The following is a 16,330-nucleotide window of genomic DNA, read 5'->3' as shown; positions in this document are numbered from 1 at the left end:
ACTGATCAGATACATGCACACTTAACATTTGAAAAAGACAACAAGCTTTCTATCTCAATATTTTAGTGTCAAGTTACGTGACATTAGTGTTTTTCCCTATGATAATTGAATTTTCCATGTTTCTTTTAGTTAAGCCTTGCAAGAACACTCAGCTGTACTTTAACTACTTTTCCCAAGACACACAAAAATTTTGAAATAAGGAGTGCTAATACAATGAGGGGAAAGTCAATATTCCCAGAAGAGAATCATCAAAATGTGTTGATGGATTAAAAACAATAGGTTAATTCTGTTTAAAAGTAGAAGAGATCTTTGACATTGGCACATGTAACATCATTTTTCTATTACTTGAGAAGATAAATGAGTTTCCCAAGGTCACACATCTATTGAATGGTAATAGTGGAACTCAGACCCAGACACTCTAGGCCACAGGCACCACATGAGCTACTTATTGACATTGATACGGATGGGGAAAAGGAAGAGAATGTAGAAGGCAGAAGAATGAAGATTTACATGGGGTGCTTTTATTCAAATAGTTATAAGGCATAATAGGGACACATTATATGGAATAAAATTAATCACAAAATATCATTTCTACTAAAGTATTCTTAATTAAGTTGTTGGCAAGAAGAACAAAAATGTGTCCTTCATCTTTCTCCCTCCCTCCCTTTCTCTCTCCCTCCTTAATATCAATCAAAAAATTTCAAAACAAAAAAAGTGCTTGCAGGGCCAAACAAAGTCTAGACTGTCAACAAGGCTGACCATACACCATCTGTTCCCCAAATATGCACCAAGCAAAGTGTCCTGTGAGGCACAAGACTTGCTTTCTTTGAATTCTAGCTCAGTAATTATATTGATTGAAATCATTTTTCTGTATCAGTCCTGTAAGTAGTGATATAAGGGTGACATAAGCTTCATAGGGCTGGCTAACGATATAAATGTTAGAAATCTCAGCCAAATAGCATCAACTGGGAACTCTAATAGTTCAGTCCCCTCATTTAAATCTACCTTGATTTTTATATTCAAAGTCATTTTCTGTATGGTTTGTTCAAATTTAATAATAGTTATAGTGGATAAGATAAACCTGAGTTATTTGTTTCCCTATGTAAAGAATAATCATATTCCAGCCCAGGCAGCATGGCTCAGTGGTTGAATATCAGGAGGTTCAATTCCTGTTAGGGCACATGCCTCGTTGGCAGGCTCGATCCCCTGTTGGGGAGTGCAGGAGGCAGCTGATCAATGATTCTTTTTCATCATTGATGTTTCTATTTCTCTCTCCCTCTCCCTCTTCTCTGAAATAAAATATATATATATATATATATGTAATCATATTCCAGATAAATTGTTACATTTTTAGAGGTATACAATTAAAAATAATGTCAAGAATATTAGAGTATATATAATATCTCCTAAGTAATTTTAGAACAGGCTAACCGTAAGCAATACATATATGTTAATCCTCACCTGAGGATATGTTTTTATTGATTTTAGAGAAAGAGGAAGGAAAAGAGAGAGTAAAATATTGATGTGAGAAAGAAGCATTGATTGTTTGCTTCCCAAACATGCCCCAAATGGGGATCAAACCCACAACTTGGTATGTGCCCTGACCAGGAATTGAACCCACAACCTTTTTTTGGTGTACAGAATGAAGCTCCAACTACCTGAGCCACCTGGCCAGGGTGAGCAATACCTATATTTTATCTGCTGATGTTTAGATAATGTGAACCCTACCAAATACAATTTTAAATTTTATTTTAAAATACCTTATTCTTGAACCCTCTTGCAGACTAGTGCATCCACTGTGGAAAACGGTATGGAGTTTCCTCAAAAAATTAAAAATGGAACTCCCATTTGACCCAGTGATCCCACTTCTAGGAATATATCCCAAGAAACCAGAAACACTGATCAGAAAGGCCCCTATGTTCATAGCAGCACAATTTACCATAGCTAAGATTTGAAAACATCCTAAGTGCCCAACAGCAGGTGAGTGGATTAAAAAACAGTGGTACATCTACACAATGGAATGCCACGCTGCTGTAAAAAAGAAGAAATTCTTACCATTTGCAATGGCATGGATGGAACTGGAGAGCGTTATGCTAAGCAAAATAAGCCAGTTGGAGAAAGATAAATATCACATGCTCTCACTCATTTGTGGAATATAATGAACAACATAATCTGATGAACAAAAATAGATCCAGAGACATAGAAGCATCGAATAGACCATCCAACCTCAGAGGGAAGGCAGGGTGTGTTTGTTGGGGGGGGTGGCGGGGGGAGGTTAAGAGAGCAACCAAAGGACTTGTTTGCATGCATATAAGCATAACTCATGGACACAGACAGTAGGGGGATGAGGGCATGTGCTGGTCGGTGGGAATGGCTGGGGAGAGGTCAATGGGGGGGGGGGGGGAGGAGACATATATAATACTTTAAATAATAAATAATTTTAAAATAAAATACCTTATTCTCATATTTACAGTTTTTCAAAGTATACTCATTTCTACATTCTGATATCCTCATGAATACCATGAGGCATATTATTACCTCCAGTTTAGTGTATGCAGAGAGGCTAAGTCAAGAAAATCAGAAATGAGAACTCAACTCCTGGGAACAAATTCCATTATTTCATTACTGCCTTTCTTTTACACTTTGAGTTGGGACAAATGAAGTAAGAGAAAAACTGAAGCATGAAAAGAAAAATTTGTTCCTCATATTACATAATTATACTAATGATTATGACTCAGGAGGAAACAAGGCATTCAGTATCTTTCAAATTAAAAGAGTTAATTCATACTTCAAAAATAATTTTCAAGGACTTTTAAAAGAGCAATGGCAAAACATCATGGAGTTATTGTAGAGCCTGCACAAAGAAAACAAGAAATAATTAAATATACAACCATGATTTACTATAGCTATGGAAGATGGTTGATGGAGCAGCATGGAATTCACTACACCTGCAACATAGAGGAGGCATTTTGAGGTTGTGCTCAACATTTTGAGATAAAAACCAAAATAATCTCAATACCTTTTATTTCCTACCACCATCACCAAAGAGAAGAGAGGTACAGGGCAGTAGACAGAGGGTAAAGAGAAAGCAGTGACCATAGCTGGCAGGTAGTACAGTGAAGATCATGAGACCTCTGTGGTTTTCAGCACAGCAGCAATCTTGATCTCTCCTGTGTACCCTTTCAGTGCCACTGACATATCTTCTTGCTTCACACATGAATAGATAGGTCCAATTTTAAGTACCAAACCAGTTTTGTGATCAAATGAATCTCTACATAACCTCATACTCTCTGATCCCATGGCTTTGGATTGCAGATCCTTCCTGTTTATGGGCCTTGTTCTTGCTAGGATGACCCAATTGTACTCTCTTCTGTGGTTTATGGACACCCTCATTCCATTCTTGATTTTTTTGTGTGCACACCCCTGATTAAGGAGATATCCACAGGTCCTGGCGCTCATTCCTCCCTCTGTCTGAGTGAGACTGGCAGAACTGCCAAAGCTGAACTGACTCTTCTGGCCTCTCCACTAGAGGCAAATCAGATCAGTTTAATAGTTAATAAGAAGAAAAGTAGGGAGAATTTAAAGTTTTATTTTACTAAGATTTAGTTTGAACTTTGAGCAATTGCAACGATAAAAAAACAACCTCTGCAATTTATTAAAATTTGGCTACTCAGAAGAACCTATACTTCGGGCTACGTGCAGCAAGGAATACAACAAAGAATATGCAAAAATAAACCGAACCAAGGTATGAACTCTAGTACAGTGTTTCTCCTGAGCTATGAGGTCCATAGAATGAGCAGTTGGAATTCTGTGTAAAAGCACTGATCCACTGAGCAATCTGTGGGGGATAGGTGCTAAATTGATTGTGTTCACCCATCTCTCATTTGGTACATAGACCCGTCCACTGTTGTCCTTTTTCATTCTCCCATCACTGATGGACTTTTCTCATCCTAGTTCCCCCTTTGATACTCTGAGAAAATTCTGATTTTCTATCCTGTCTATGCTGCTTTGAGTCAAGTATTGTCTGTAGTCCTGAGGCTATTTCCCGTGAGTGGTTCGCCCATCAGGCCATATCTAGTCAAAAAACTAAAGAGGAAAGAGACAGAAAGTGTTTTTTAATACGTTAATATTTTTATAAGTTATTTTTTCATGAGGATTGGTTAATATTAGAGATTTGTATTGTTTGTGTTAATTACATGTGTGTTTGCATTACTCTTGATAAAATGTGCATAATTTGTTTTACAGTGTGACTTTTCCCCTATTCCCAACTAAACTATTTGTTGACCTTATTCAGTTTTGAATTAACATAATCTATTAAGCATGGTTTTAAAAAAAAGAGCTATCTGAACTGGGCAGAGACCATTATATAATTGTAACCATAATTCTGATGTTGATCAGAAAAAGACAAGTTGCTCTCTCTCAGCATGCTGTCTTAATAAGGCCTCATCTTGTCTGATTGTGCCATTTTTCCCAGTTTCAGAATATGAATAGTCACGATTTTTTTCAGTACTTATCAGATTGTAAGATTCATTTGTTGAATGAGTAAATTGAGCAGTGATATGTATATGTAGCTCTAACGTGTGTGTGTGTGTGTGTGTGTGTGTGTGTGTGTGTGTAAGTAAATATCGGCTAGAAATTTATTTAGATGTCACTTTATAGACTTAGTTCTTTTTTAAAAAATTTGTATCAACTTTATACACAATATATTGCATCCAACTTGATCAATAGTGGCAGTTGTTTACACCCATAAGGTCACCTCCACAATTAGATACCGAATGTTTCTGTCATCTTCAATAGATTCCTTTTGTCCCATTGCCATGTTGCAGACATTTCTCCTGCTACCAGTACTCTAGGCAAGCACTGATCTTCGTTTTGTTTTGTTTCTTTGGTTGCTTTTTATTTTTATCACTATAGATTAATTAGCACTTTAAAGAAGTTTTTATAAATATAGATTCATGGAATATATACTCTTTAGCTTCTTTTACCCAAGATAGTGTTTGGGGTTGAATCATGCTGTTGAATGCATCAATAGTCCCTTTTTTAAATTGCTAAGTAGCCATTGTATGAAAATATCACATTTTGCATAACTGCTCAGGTGTTGATTGACATTTGGGTTGTTTTTAGTTTTTGAGTATTTTCCATATATGTATAATCTCCTTTGGTGAGGTGTCTGTGTAGGTCTTTTGCCCACTTTTTAAATAAAATTATTTGCTTCCTTTCTGTTGAGTTAGACATTGCATTTTTAAATTCTAAAATTTTACTCAATTTATTTTCATACTTTGTATTTCTAAGCTAAAAGTTTCCATGTATTCATCCATTGCAAGCATATTTTATTTACCTCAATGAGCACATTTATAATAGCTGATAAAATCAATAGTTTGAGAATTTCAACATCTGGGTCATTTTACAATTGGCTTCTACTTAATTTCTTTTTGCTTGAAACTGTCATATTTTCCTAGCTCTTTTAATATGGAATAATTATGCATTTGTCCTGGATGTTTGACACATTATGTTTTGGGTTTGGGGGATTCCGCTGTATTTCTTCAAAGAGTGATATTGTTCTCTTTTTAAAAGTAATTACCTTGAGCCCTAACCAGTTTTGCTCAGTGGATAGAGCACAGGCCTGCGGACTGAAGGGTCCCAGGTTCGATTCTGGTCAAGGGCATGTACCTTGGTTGCGGGCACATCCCCAGTAGTGGGTGTGCAGGAGGCAGTTGATCGATGTTTCTAACTCTCTATCCCTTTCCCTTCCTCTCTGTAAAAAATCAATAATATATATATATATTTAAATATATATATATATTTTTTCAGAATATGAATTAAAATATATATATATATTTTTAAAAAAATAATTACCTTGAGCCCGGCTGTCATGGCTCAGTAGTTGAGCATCAACCTATGAACCAGGAAGTCATGGTTGGTTTCCGGGTCAGGGCACATGCCTAGGTTGCGGACTCGATCCCCAGTGAGCTCTTTTCTTTCCTGGATTCCCCTTTGCTCTCGGGTTGCCCTGCATTCGTTCCTCTGGTTTGCCCAGCCAGAAACATGGTGGGTTTTCTATTAGAGTTATAGCCACTCCTCTCCACTGACGTATAATTGTGATTACCCTCAGGGTAAAGTTACAAAAACACTCAATGACAGTCACTTCCTTCAAGTTTCAAATCCCCTGAGCAATCCAACTGCTTTGTTCACTTTCTAGACCCCTGCAATGTTTATTTTTTGTTATTCTCCCCCCCCCCCCCCCCCCACTTCACCTATAGTTATTATCTACCGGACTGCAGGAAGTTTGATATTATAAGCTTATTTCTCCATAAAAGTAGCAGAGCCTTAGACCATTTAATTCTTGATGATACACATGTATCTTACTCAAAAAAAGGATGCTTTGAAGAGCAGAAATGCTCTACTGCCTGACATATGAATATGGTTATATTTCTATAAATGGGCATTGAATATTTCTAGCAAGTGAATGCAGTTAATAGTTATCTTAATCTGGGAAAATTATTCTACGAAACAAAGCTTCAAGGAGGGAAAAAAATAGAGCAGTGTGAGAAAGAGTACTTTGTGCTTGGCAACATAAAATTTGAAGAAACTCTCAGGTTGATGAAATGTGAGATGATATATAGTCAAGTCACTCTGATCTATATGGCCTTCCAAATTTTTTATATATTGTGTCATTTTATTTCTTTTCTCATATGAACGGTTATTTGAACTGAAGCTGCTTATATTGGTGACTAAAACTGAGGAGGCAGTACTGTGTAGTGGATAAGAGCAGATTTTTATATACAAATCACAACTTCATTGCTGCCTAGTTTAATGACCCTAGGTGAGTGACCTAATTTTTTATATAACAATTTTCTCATCATTAAAATGGAGATAATAATGCTACTTATCTCATAAAATCCTTAGAAAGAAATTAATGTATATTCAGATTTTAGAAATCTCTTGGCACAAAAATACAATGGAAATTATGTGTTATTATTTTTATTCTTAGAAATATCAGGATTATAACTATGTTTTAAAATTTTCAAATAGGCAAAAGGACTTAAGGAGAAGAACACAAATGAGTGCCGTAGATCTGTTAATACAAGAATGTTAATACACATAATAAACTTTCGACATTCAGATCTCGATGGGAGCAAATTTATTATTATTTAAGTTTAGTCTTAGAGTTTCTCTTTTTCCTGTATTATTTTACATACTTGTCTTTTTAAAATGTTGGTCCTTCTGCCTAGAATCACCTTCTTTCTCTTCTCTCTTTGGAAAATGCCTCTGAGGTACATCCTTTTGAAAATTGCTCAGTCATCCCTAACCACATAGCTCAAATGAACCCTAGAAGGTAGAATAATGTAGGGAATGAATAAACACTTTGTAATTAGATGGATTTTGGATATCAACTCTGTCACTCACAAAATGTGGACAGGATACTCAACATGTTGAGCCTTAACCCTGCCAAAAAATGAGAAGACTGTCCATGTAAAAAAATACAAAAATACAATGGAAATTATGTGTTATTATTTTTATTCTTAGAAATATCAGGATTATAACTATGTTTTAAAATTTTCAAATAGGCAAAAGGACTTAAGGAGAAGAACACAAATGAGTGTCGTAGATCTGTTAATACAAGAATGTTAATACACATAATTAACTTTCGACATTCAGATCTCGATGGGAGCAAATTTATTATTATTTAAGTTTAGTCTTAGAGTTTCTCTTTTTCCTATATTATTTTACATAGGTGATGAAGATGAAATAAGATGGCATTTTTTGAGTGCTTAGCCAGGGTTTAGAAATAGCAATCCTATATAATAAAACCCTAATATGCAAATCGACCGAATGGCAGAACAACTGGTGGCTATGATGCTCACTGATCACCAGAGGACAGATGCTCAATGCAGGAGCTGTCCCCTGGTGGTCAGTGTGCTTCCACAGGGGGAGCATAGCTCAGCCAGAAGCCAGGCTCAAGAGCGCTAAGGAGCAGCAAGCCCAGCTTCTGGGCTCATGGCTGGCAAGCGCAGCGGTAGGCGGGTAGTAAGGAGCAAGGGGTTCTAGACTGCAAGAGAGATGTCCAACTGCCCGCTGTAGGGAGCAGGCCTAAGCGGGCAGTTGGGCATCGCCCGAGGGGTCCCAGATTGTGAGAGGGCACAGGCCGGACTGAGGGACCCCGCCAGTGCATGAAATTTTGTGCATTGGGCCTCTAGTTATCCAATAACAATGAATTCTCTGCCCTTTTTTTATGTCCTTCTGCTATGAAGTCTTCCTGAACACTGCCTGGATGCTCATATCTGTCCCTCCTCTAGTCTGTCATTCAAGCTCCTCATTATACTCCATTGATGTCTGTCTTTACCACTTTGTTTACATCTCCTTGAGGGCAGAGACCTACATGTCTTTTATCTATTGGTGCACCTACCATAGCACCTGGACCACTGTCCATTGTCTAAATGTTTGTTTGCTTAAGAGAATGACTAGAAACACTATTATTAACATGTATTTCATTTGAATCTATAATTTTCACTTACCAATTTAAATGACAAGGGCATTTAAATCAAATGCAGTATTGTAGGGGAAAACAAATATGAGGATTTTTCTTTTGCCTTGTTCTGACATTTTTTAAGGTAATAAAAACATTCTTATTTCTGAATCCTCAGGAATAATTCCTCTTGACTGCAGTAAGTACCTACTTTTGAGGAACAGAAAGCTGATGAGCTGCAGGCTTCCCTGCTGCTAAATTCATCTAACAAGGCACTCCTGATGTGTTCTTATTTTAAGGCCAATGGGAACTATATAGATTGGTTTGCTGCTCTCTTTCCTGAAAAAGAAAGGACTTTGAGTTGTGCATGTTTATGTTGGTAAATAAATTCTGCTGTGAAATAGGAATCCAAGAATCAAGCCAAAGGCATCATAAACAGTCATAAAGTGAATTTGTAGGCATATTGGCTTTGGTGCTTCTAGGATAAGGTCTACATAGCTAAATTAAGCTTAAAAATCAGGAGTACTCTGGACCTTGTAGCGAGGACCTTAAATGATCTTTCCTGTGTTTTGAACAAGGTAGGTGAGAAACATTGGAGCCCTTAAATGTATTAATTTCTTCGAATATATTATGTGGTTGAAAAATGAAACAGTGGTATCAGGAATGCTAAAAATAAATTGGGACAAACATTGTCAAACACTAATCACAGTCAAAATGGTCTTTTGCTTATATGGAGAAGTAGTTGAAAAGAAAAGGGTTAGGCTTACTCTTGAGGAAGCTGAGGGAAAACAGCAGGACCACTCAGCTCCAAGTGCTGCATTCTAATTCAAGGGAAGTGGTATGCAGATGGAAAGGCCAGAAGTGGCACAAAGGAAAGAAATCAAACTTAAGGCTGGGACAAAGATGCAAGAGCACATCCTGCTGCAATATGTGAATTCATACCTCTAGATCAGATAGACACATTTCATCCTGGGATACTGAAGGCACAAGCACATCGAGATAGGGTCACATGAACATCATTATTACTCTATTAGGAATCATGAAAAGTTAGAAAGGTAAATGGCCCAGTTAAGAAAGTGTTATAACGAGGATAAAGTGAATTGTAGTAACCACAGCTTACAAACTTGGATAATGGGACTTGGCAGAATTCTCATCTTTACTATTAATCAGATAGTTACTAATCTCTTAGGAAAGAGAAAGCAGCATTAATTTAAAAACCATTATGGGTATATTAAAAACATTTTACTAGTAGATCTCAACAATTCTATTGGTTTGGAGTATCTTCTCTTCACCAAGTTGTGCAGAAATTTTTCTCCTTAATATGCTGATGAAAAAATTAGCATGTTGAAGATAAGGGCAGTGAATTTGTAGGCAGCACCACAAAACTAGTATATTCTAACATTTAGAAATGGTAACGTATTTGACAAGAGTAAGGGATTTGAAATAATCTAGACCTGGGTTTGAGTTATAATCTGACACTTAATACTTGTGTGACCTTGAGGAAATTACTTAAAGTTACTAAGTCTAAAAAATGGAGATAGCAATAGTCACAAGCTTCTAGAGTTGTTCAGAAGATTAAATGTGCTGGCATATAGTAAGAGCACAATACATAGTAGCTGAGAGAGGTCATGTGGAAGAGACACACAAAGAATACTACTAGTATAAAGGCACCCAGGAGAGCAACTAATCCTTCGGTGGAGTAGGAGTCAGAGTTGGCCAGGGAAGAAGTATGAGAACAGCACTGGGAGTATGTGTACACAGAGCTGATGCATTTTTCAATGACAAATAGAAGTTACAATTTTAGCTTGGAGAAAGGAACTAGCTGAAGAGACAAGGGGGTGGTGACAGATGAGGCTGGGCAGAGAGGCTGGTGGGGGCGGTGTCAGCTCACAATGAGCATTGCATATCATATTCAGGGGTTTAGAAGTTATCATAAGCATATGCTGCGAGAGGAGGTATGGGGGACAACTTGAAATAGTAAAGATAATTTAAATGTAAACTTGTTCCAAGCACCTAACCCAATGTTTTAGTTACTTGGAAAGATTTAGTAAATATTACATTGCATATTAAGTGGCTAGCTATGATGATTCTTCACTGAAACCAACATAAAGTCTACTCAGAGAAGCATCTTGTCAATATACTCAGCAGATCAAGAGATCATTATTTCCCAATAACTTTAAAAGAATTCCCTTTTGGTATTGTCTCCAAGTTCATTTTTGTTTATGAATGTTACTTTTCCAAACATAAGTGATGGCATTTGGTAAAGTCCTTGTAGGAGGATTTACAGATGACATGGATCTGAGACTTATGCAGCACACAATTATATGCTACACTGAAAAGAGAATTAGACATTAGTGACTTTTAAGAAAGATCACTAATGCAGGACAAAAACCAATCTTCTTGAGGGTTTTTTTTTTTTTTTCTACTTGAAAGGGAGGCTTTGAATCCTAGCAACCTTCTTTGAATCTCTTTAAGATGGCATCAAAATTTAAAGCAGTTGGCTTCTATCTTGCAAGTCACTCTGAGTTCTTTAAACTTTGGGAATAAAAGCAAAAAAAAAAAGTGATATTAATCTCATTTGGGGAATTTTTTGCTTATTAGATCTTTTTAAAAAAATATCTGTGAATGAATACATTGTTAGAAGAAAGTGTTCATGACCTTGATGGTGTTATGAATGGACTATTGCTGAAATAGTAAAGCAAGAAAATGGGGGTCAGTTAAATGATCTCTCTATTTTCAGTATCTGTTCTTTCTTCCTCCTTGATTTGCATAGCCTGTCTTCCTAACACTGGAAAGCAGTACACTGGAAAGAATGTATTTGAATTTACTTTAATTCTAGGTTTTTATACACTGAATCAGCCTATCTACACTAATAAAAAAGAAAGATGCAAATTGACTGTACCTTTGCAACACCCATCAGCCAATCAGGAGTGAGTATGCAAATTAACCCAACAAAGATGGCAGGTTAATTTGCATACACAGGCACCTTGTGGCCACTTGCGGGGCAGGATGCTTGCGTTGTCACCATGGCGACGACACAGGCGTTCCGCACTGCCCCAGCTGCTCCGGGCCTCTGGGTAGCGTGGGAAGGTGGAAAGGTGGCTCTGGCCAGAATGAAGGCAGTGCCAGCAGCCAAGGGAAGGAAAGCCCATTCTTGCACAGATCTTCGTGCATCAGGCCTCTAGTCAATAGTAATGCTCATGTACAAAGAATATAGTAAAGTCTTCATCTATTCCTTCAACTGGGATTAAAGATTTTTTCTTTTTTCTTTTTGCTCAGGGGAGGAGGAGAGGGCAGAGAAGGAAGGGGAGGAGACAGATCGCAGCCGAGAGCCGGATTAAAGATTTTAACGGTTTCCTTTGTGTTTATTATAGCACTGTCTTTTTCTTTTCTTTACTACTGTTTATGTTTTGGGCTTTAGTTCTAAATTTAAGGGTTTTGAAAACTAACATTTTAAAATGAAATACTAAGTTCTGTAGCTAAAAATCTTAGGTTTAATTCTTAGTCTCTCAAGTTTTGACTTTCAATAAAATAATACCATCTCTGAATTCTAAGTTTTCCCACTATAAAATAGACTTTAGATAGGGTCATAGGCTTGGAGGCAGAGAACCCTGGATCATATCTCTAAGGGGAAATTGTATCATCTGTACCGGAGTTTGAGTGATTTGGGGGGGTTAAATGGCCTAATGTAGTATATTTCATAACACATAGTTAGTGCTCAATGAAAAGATACTATAATAATAGTAACCAATGCTCATCTTACTTTCCAGGTTAATTGTGCAGATTTGAGAGTTGTATAAAATATGTGATAATGAGACACTGTGTACCAGAATAATACTCAAAGACAGAAGGTGCTAATAAATATTTGATGAATGAATGAATGAAAATTGAATATACTTAAAATTCAACAGTATTCATCTTCTCAGAATATGTTAAAAGATAATAGTAATTGTCAAAGCATCAAAAATCGTAGTTTAGTACCTGATGTTGTATGACTCAAGGATAAAAAATTAGACCTAAAACTCAGTTTTCTTGTCTGTAAAATGATTATAATAGTACACTTTATGGGATTATTTTTTTGGATATTATAATATTAAATTATTATTCACAGCTTTTCTTGGAAATTTGCTAACAGCAATTAGATGTGTTTGAACTACTATCTAAAATAGTAAACCTATTTTTAGGGATAGAAATGTTTATGAAGTTTTGCACGTTTTGTCAAGGTTTAAAATTGGACTAATCAGCAATTTTGTAAGTAAAGCACTTTTTAGGAGAATAAAGTTATCCATTCTGAAGTATAGTCATGAGCCACACAATGACCTCTCAGTCAGTGATCGACTGAATATACAACGGTGGTCCTATAACATTATAATTGGAGCTAAATTTACGGTAAGAAATAGAAGGGTATGTGATTCAGGAGAAATTCTTTTTCTCTGATGGGATCAGTTTCTGTGGGGCTTGGCAATAGATTCCCTCTCACTCACAGCACATCAATTCTGAGTGCACAGATGACATCCCAGTCAGTCAGCCACGGACTGAGGGGACTATTCTCCTCCCAGCACTGCATATTCGAGGGTGCTACAGCCTCCCTGATTCAGCCTGATGGTCTTCAGAGGACACTGCTGTAAATTCTTCATTGAGAACCTAAAATCCTGTACAAGGACACAGGTCCACCTTAATAAGTATTAAGCATCTTTTCCACTTTAGTATAAACTTTCTGTGGTAGTGCGGAGCTGGTAATTTGGAAATGTTTTCAGGTTGTGATGATGTCAAACATAGATAAGTTTTATTTCTTCCAAAAGTTCAATGCCAAGAAGAGCCCTTCTCATTTTTCCACAATCCTATTAAACTTAATCAAGACTTTCAAATTTATCTAGAGCAAATTGCCCCTCTGCTGTTAATTGTTTGGGGATTAGACATTGTGTGAGGCCTGGCCTCTTCCCAGTGACCCCATCCAGCTCTGGAAACTTGCAGCTAGCACTGTTTATCTACACCTATATTTCCTGACTTACACCTGCAGCAACTCCATCGCAGCTCATAAAAGGTATCTGCATCTGACCTTTACTCCCACTTCCCCCCTCCTCTGCCTAATCTCCCTTTTCAGTGGACTGAGATCCTTCATTTGCAAGACTCATCTCTCCTCTTGTCCTGATGTCCACCCACCTTGCTCTCCTGTTAACGAGAGACCTGCAGCCATCATCCCTCTTGTATCTTCTCCTATTCCTCTTTACTGGATTTTCCCTCTCAGGATAAAGCATGTTAGACACACTTAACTGTCTATCTCAACTCCCCGCTGCCTCACAATCACTCCCTTGCCAGTCTTGTCAGCATAGCAAAGCCTAGATTTTATCTTTTTCTATCTTGTGTTCTGTGAAGGTGCAGTTCTCATCTGTAGTTACTTATTTATTTATTTATTTATTTTCACTTTTATTCAACTGCAACAAGTCTTTTTGGTTGGAGGTAGGGTGTATAAAACAAGTAAATGCCAAATTTAGATGAGATGTCTTTCAGAGGAGAGAATAAAATACATTTGGCAACATGGTTTCCCTCAGTACAAAAACTAACAAAATCAAGGAGTAAGTCTCCATACTTTACTATAGTCCCACCCACCTTGCTGAGGTCTAAAGCTGAGCAAAGTGATACTCTTTTGGCCAATGAGAATAAAAGGTGGTTTCCTGGGTGATACTGAGAAGTTTCCTCACCTCAAAAAGAGATGAAAAACACTGTCCTTTTTGTCTTTTGCTTCTGGGTATTGTTGCTTAAGGGTTAATGCTCAAAGCTGCTATAACTGTCCTGTAGTATGAGGGAACAAGCCTGAGGAGAAAATCCAAAACAATGAGGATGACAAAACAGAAAGAAGGAAAGAACTGCATCTTGATGTTATCATTTAGCTACTGAATTAAATAATCCCGAATCTGTCCTCTCATCCCCTCACTAACAGAGATAATAAATAGCGTTATTCCCCCCTTTTTTTTTACTTTTTAAATTAAATTTATTGAGGTGACGTTGGTCAACATGAACATGTAGGTTTCAGCTGTGAGTTGCTATGTCACAAAAATCTGTATATTGCACCATGTGCCCACCACCCAAAGTCAAATCTTGTGTCACCATATATTAGGACCTGCTGCTTCCCCCACCCCCTTCTCCCTGGCAACCATCACACTGCTGTTTGTGTTCATGAGTATCAGTTTTATATCCCACAGATGAGTGAAGTCATATATGGTTCTTAGCTTTTTCTGACTTATTTCACTTAACATAATGTTCTCAAGGTCTATTCATGTTGTTGCAAATTACGCTATTTCATCCTTTCTTATAGCTGAGTAGTATTCCATTGTGTTTATGTACTAATACTCCGCTGTTTTACATTTTCTTTTTACTCTCACACCAAATGAACTCTGTCATCTGCCCCATGTGTCTCCTGAAAGTAAGGTCACAATAGCTATTCAACTGACAGAACAATGGACAGTTTTTAATCCTTACCTTGTTTTCTCTCTCCATTTTATTAATGACCTGTTCCTACATGAAATGCTGCCCCTCCTTGGATTCAGTTAAGAAGCTCTCTCCTACTCCTTCTTTTTCTGGTTACTCCTTAGGCTTTAAAAATCAGTTTACAAATATTTCTAAAAAGTGTAAAAATTAGTGTAACAACCACTTCTGTTCTCACCAGCTAGATTTAACAAATGTCAATATCTAGTCATTTTATTGGGATCTTTTTAGATTCAGTCTTATTTTCCTTCATTTGCTATTAAAGTGCCTTCTCCAGAGTTTTGCTTTATAACAAACAAACAAAAAACCAGAAAACAAGAACAGATGCCTTCCTGGGTGATTTTGTCCACTCTCATGGCTTCACATAGATTTCTTCATGAGATTGCCTTTTTAAATTCAAAACCCATGGATCTTGGGCATCTCCACATTAATATCCATAGGTACTTTGAAATACATACATACATACAGTACATACCTCAGTCTAGTATTGGTTTTTCATTAACGTTCAGTGACACAACAGGAACTGCATCTCAGGAGAGTCATCTGAAGGGACTGTGTTTTTCATCCAAAACTCCAAAGTCTTCATCATGGCTCTCGTTCTAAGGGCACATAAACTCTCTCCAGCATGATTGTCTACCTCAGACCCTTGAAGCAGAGAAGTTTTGGGTGTCTCACCCTGGAACCTGGGTCAGAGCTCTTTATCTTGCTTTGAGTAATCTTCTACTCAAAGTGAGCAGTTTTTTGTTGTTGTTGTTTTTATTTTTTTAAAATATATTTTTATTGAATTCAGAGAGGAAGGGAGAGGGAGAAAGAGAAACATCAATGATCAGAGAGAATCATTGATCGGTTACCTCCTGCATGCCCCACACTGGGGATCAAGCCCACAACCCTGATGGGAATCGAACCATGACCTCCTGGTTCATAGGCTGATGCTCAACCACCAAGCCATACTGGCTGGGTCAAAGTGAGCAGTTTTATGGTCACAAAATAACCCCAGGCTGCCTGTGAAAGACTGAGAGTATGTAGAGTGTAATCTATTAGAATAATTTTTTCTCAGTTAGGTCTTAATGGAGTGAGTACGCAAGCTTCTGAGAGGGCTGTAATAGCAGCACTGTGTTGCTTGATGCACATTATAGACCTCACTCTCTCACTCAGTCAGTGTTTATGGAGTGTTTACCTTATGCTGTTATGCACTGTTCTGGGTGATAGGGATATGGTGGTGATCTTCATAAAGTTGAAGCCTGATGAGCAAGACGCATTAAAAAAAATAACCGCTCAAATAAATTAAAAAATATACCCATGATTAGGCTGTGGAAACGGATCTTATGAATATGTTAAATAGGTTGCCTGACAAAATTTAGAGATGTTTATAGAAGA

The sequence above is a fragment of the Myotis yumanensis genome, unplaced genomic scaffold, assembly GCF_028538775.1.
Source record: "Myotis yumanensis isolate MYYU_CA2020_CCGP unplaced genomic scaffold, mMyoYum1.0.hap1 SCAF_6, whole genome shotgun sequence".
Taxonomy (NCBI): domain Eukaryota; kingdom Metazoa; phylum Chordata; class Mammalia; order Chiroptera; family Vespertilionidae; genus Myotis; species Myotis yumanensis.
This window is presented reverse-complemented; position numbering follows the sequence as displayed.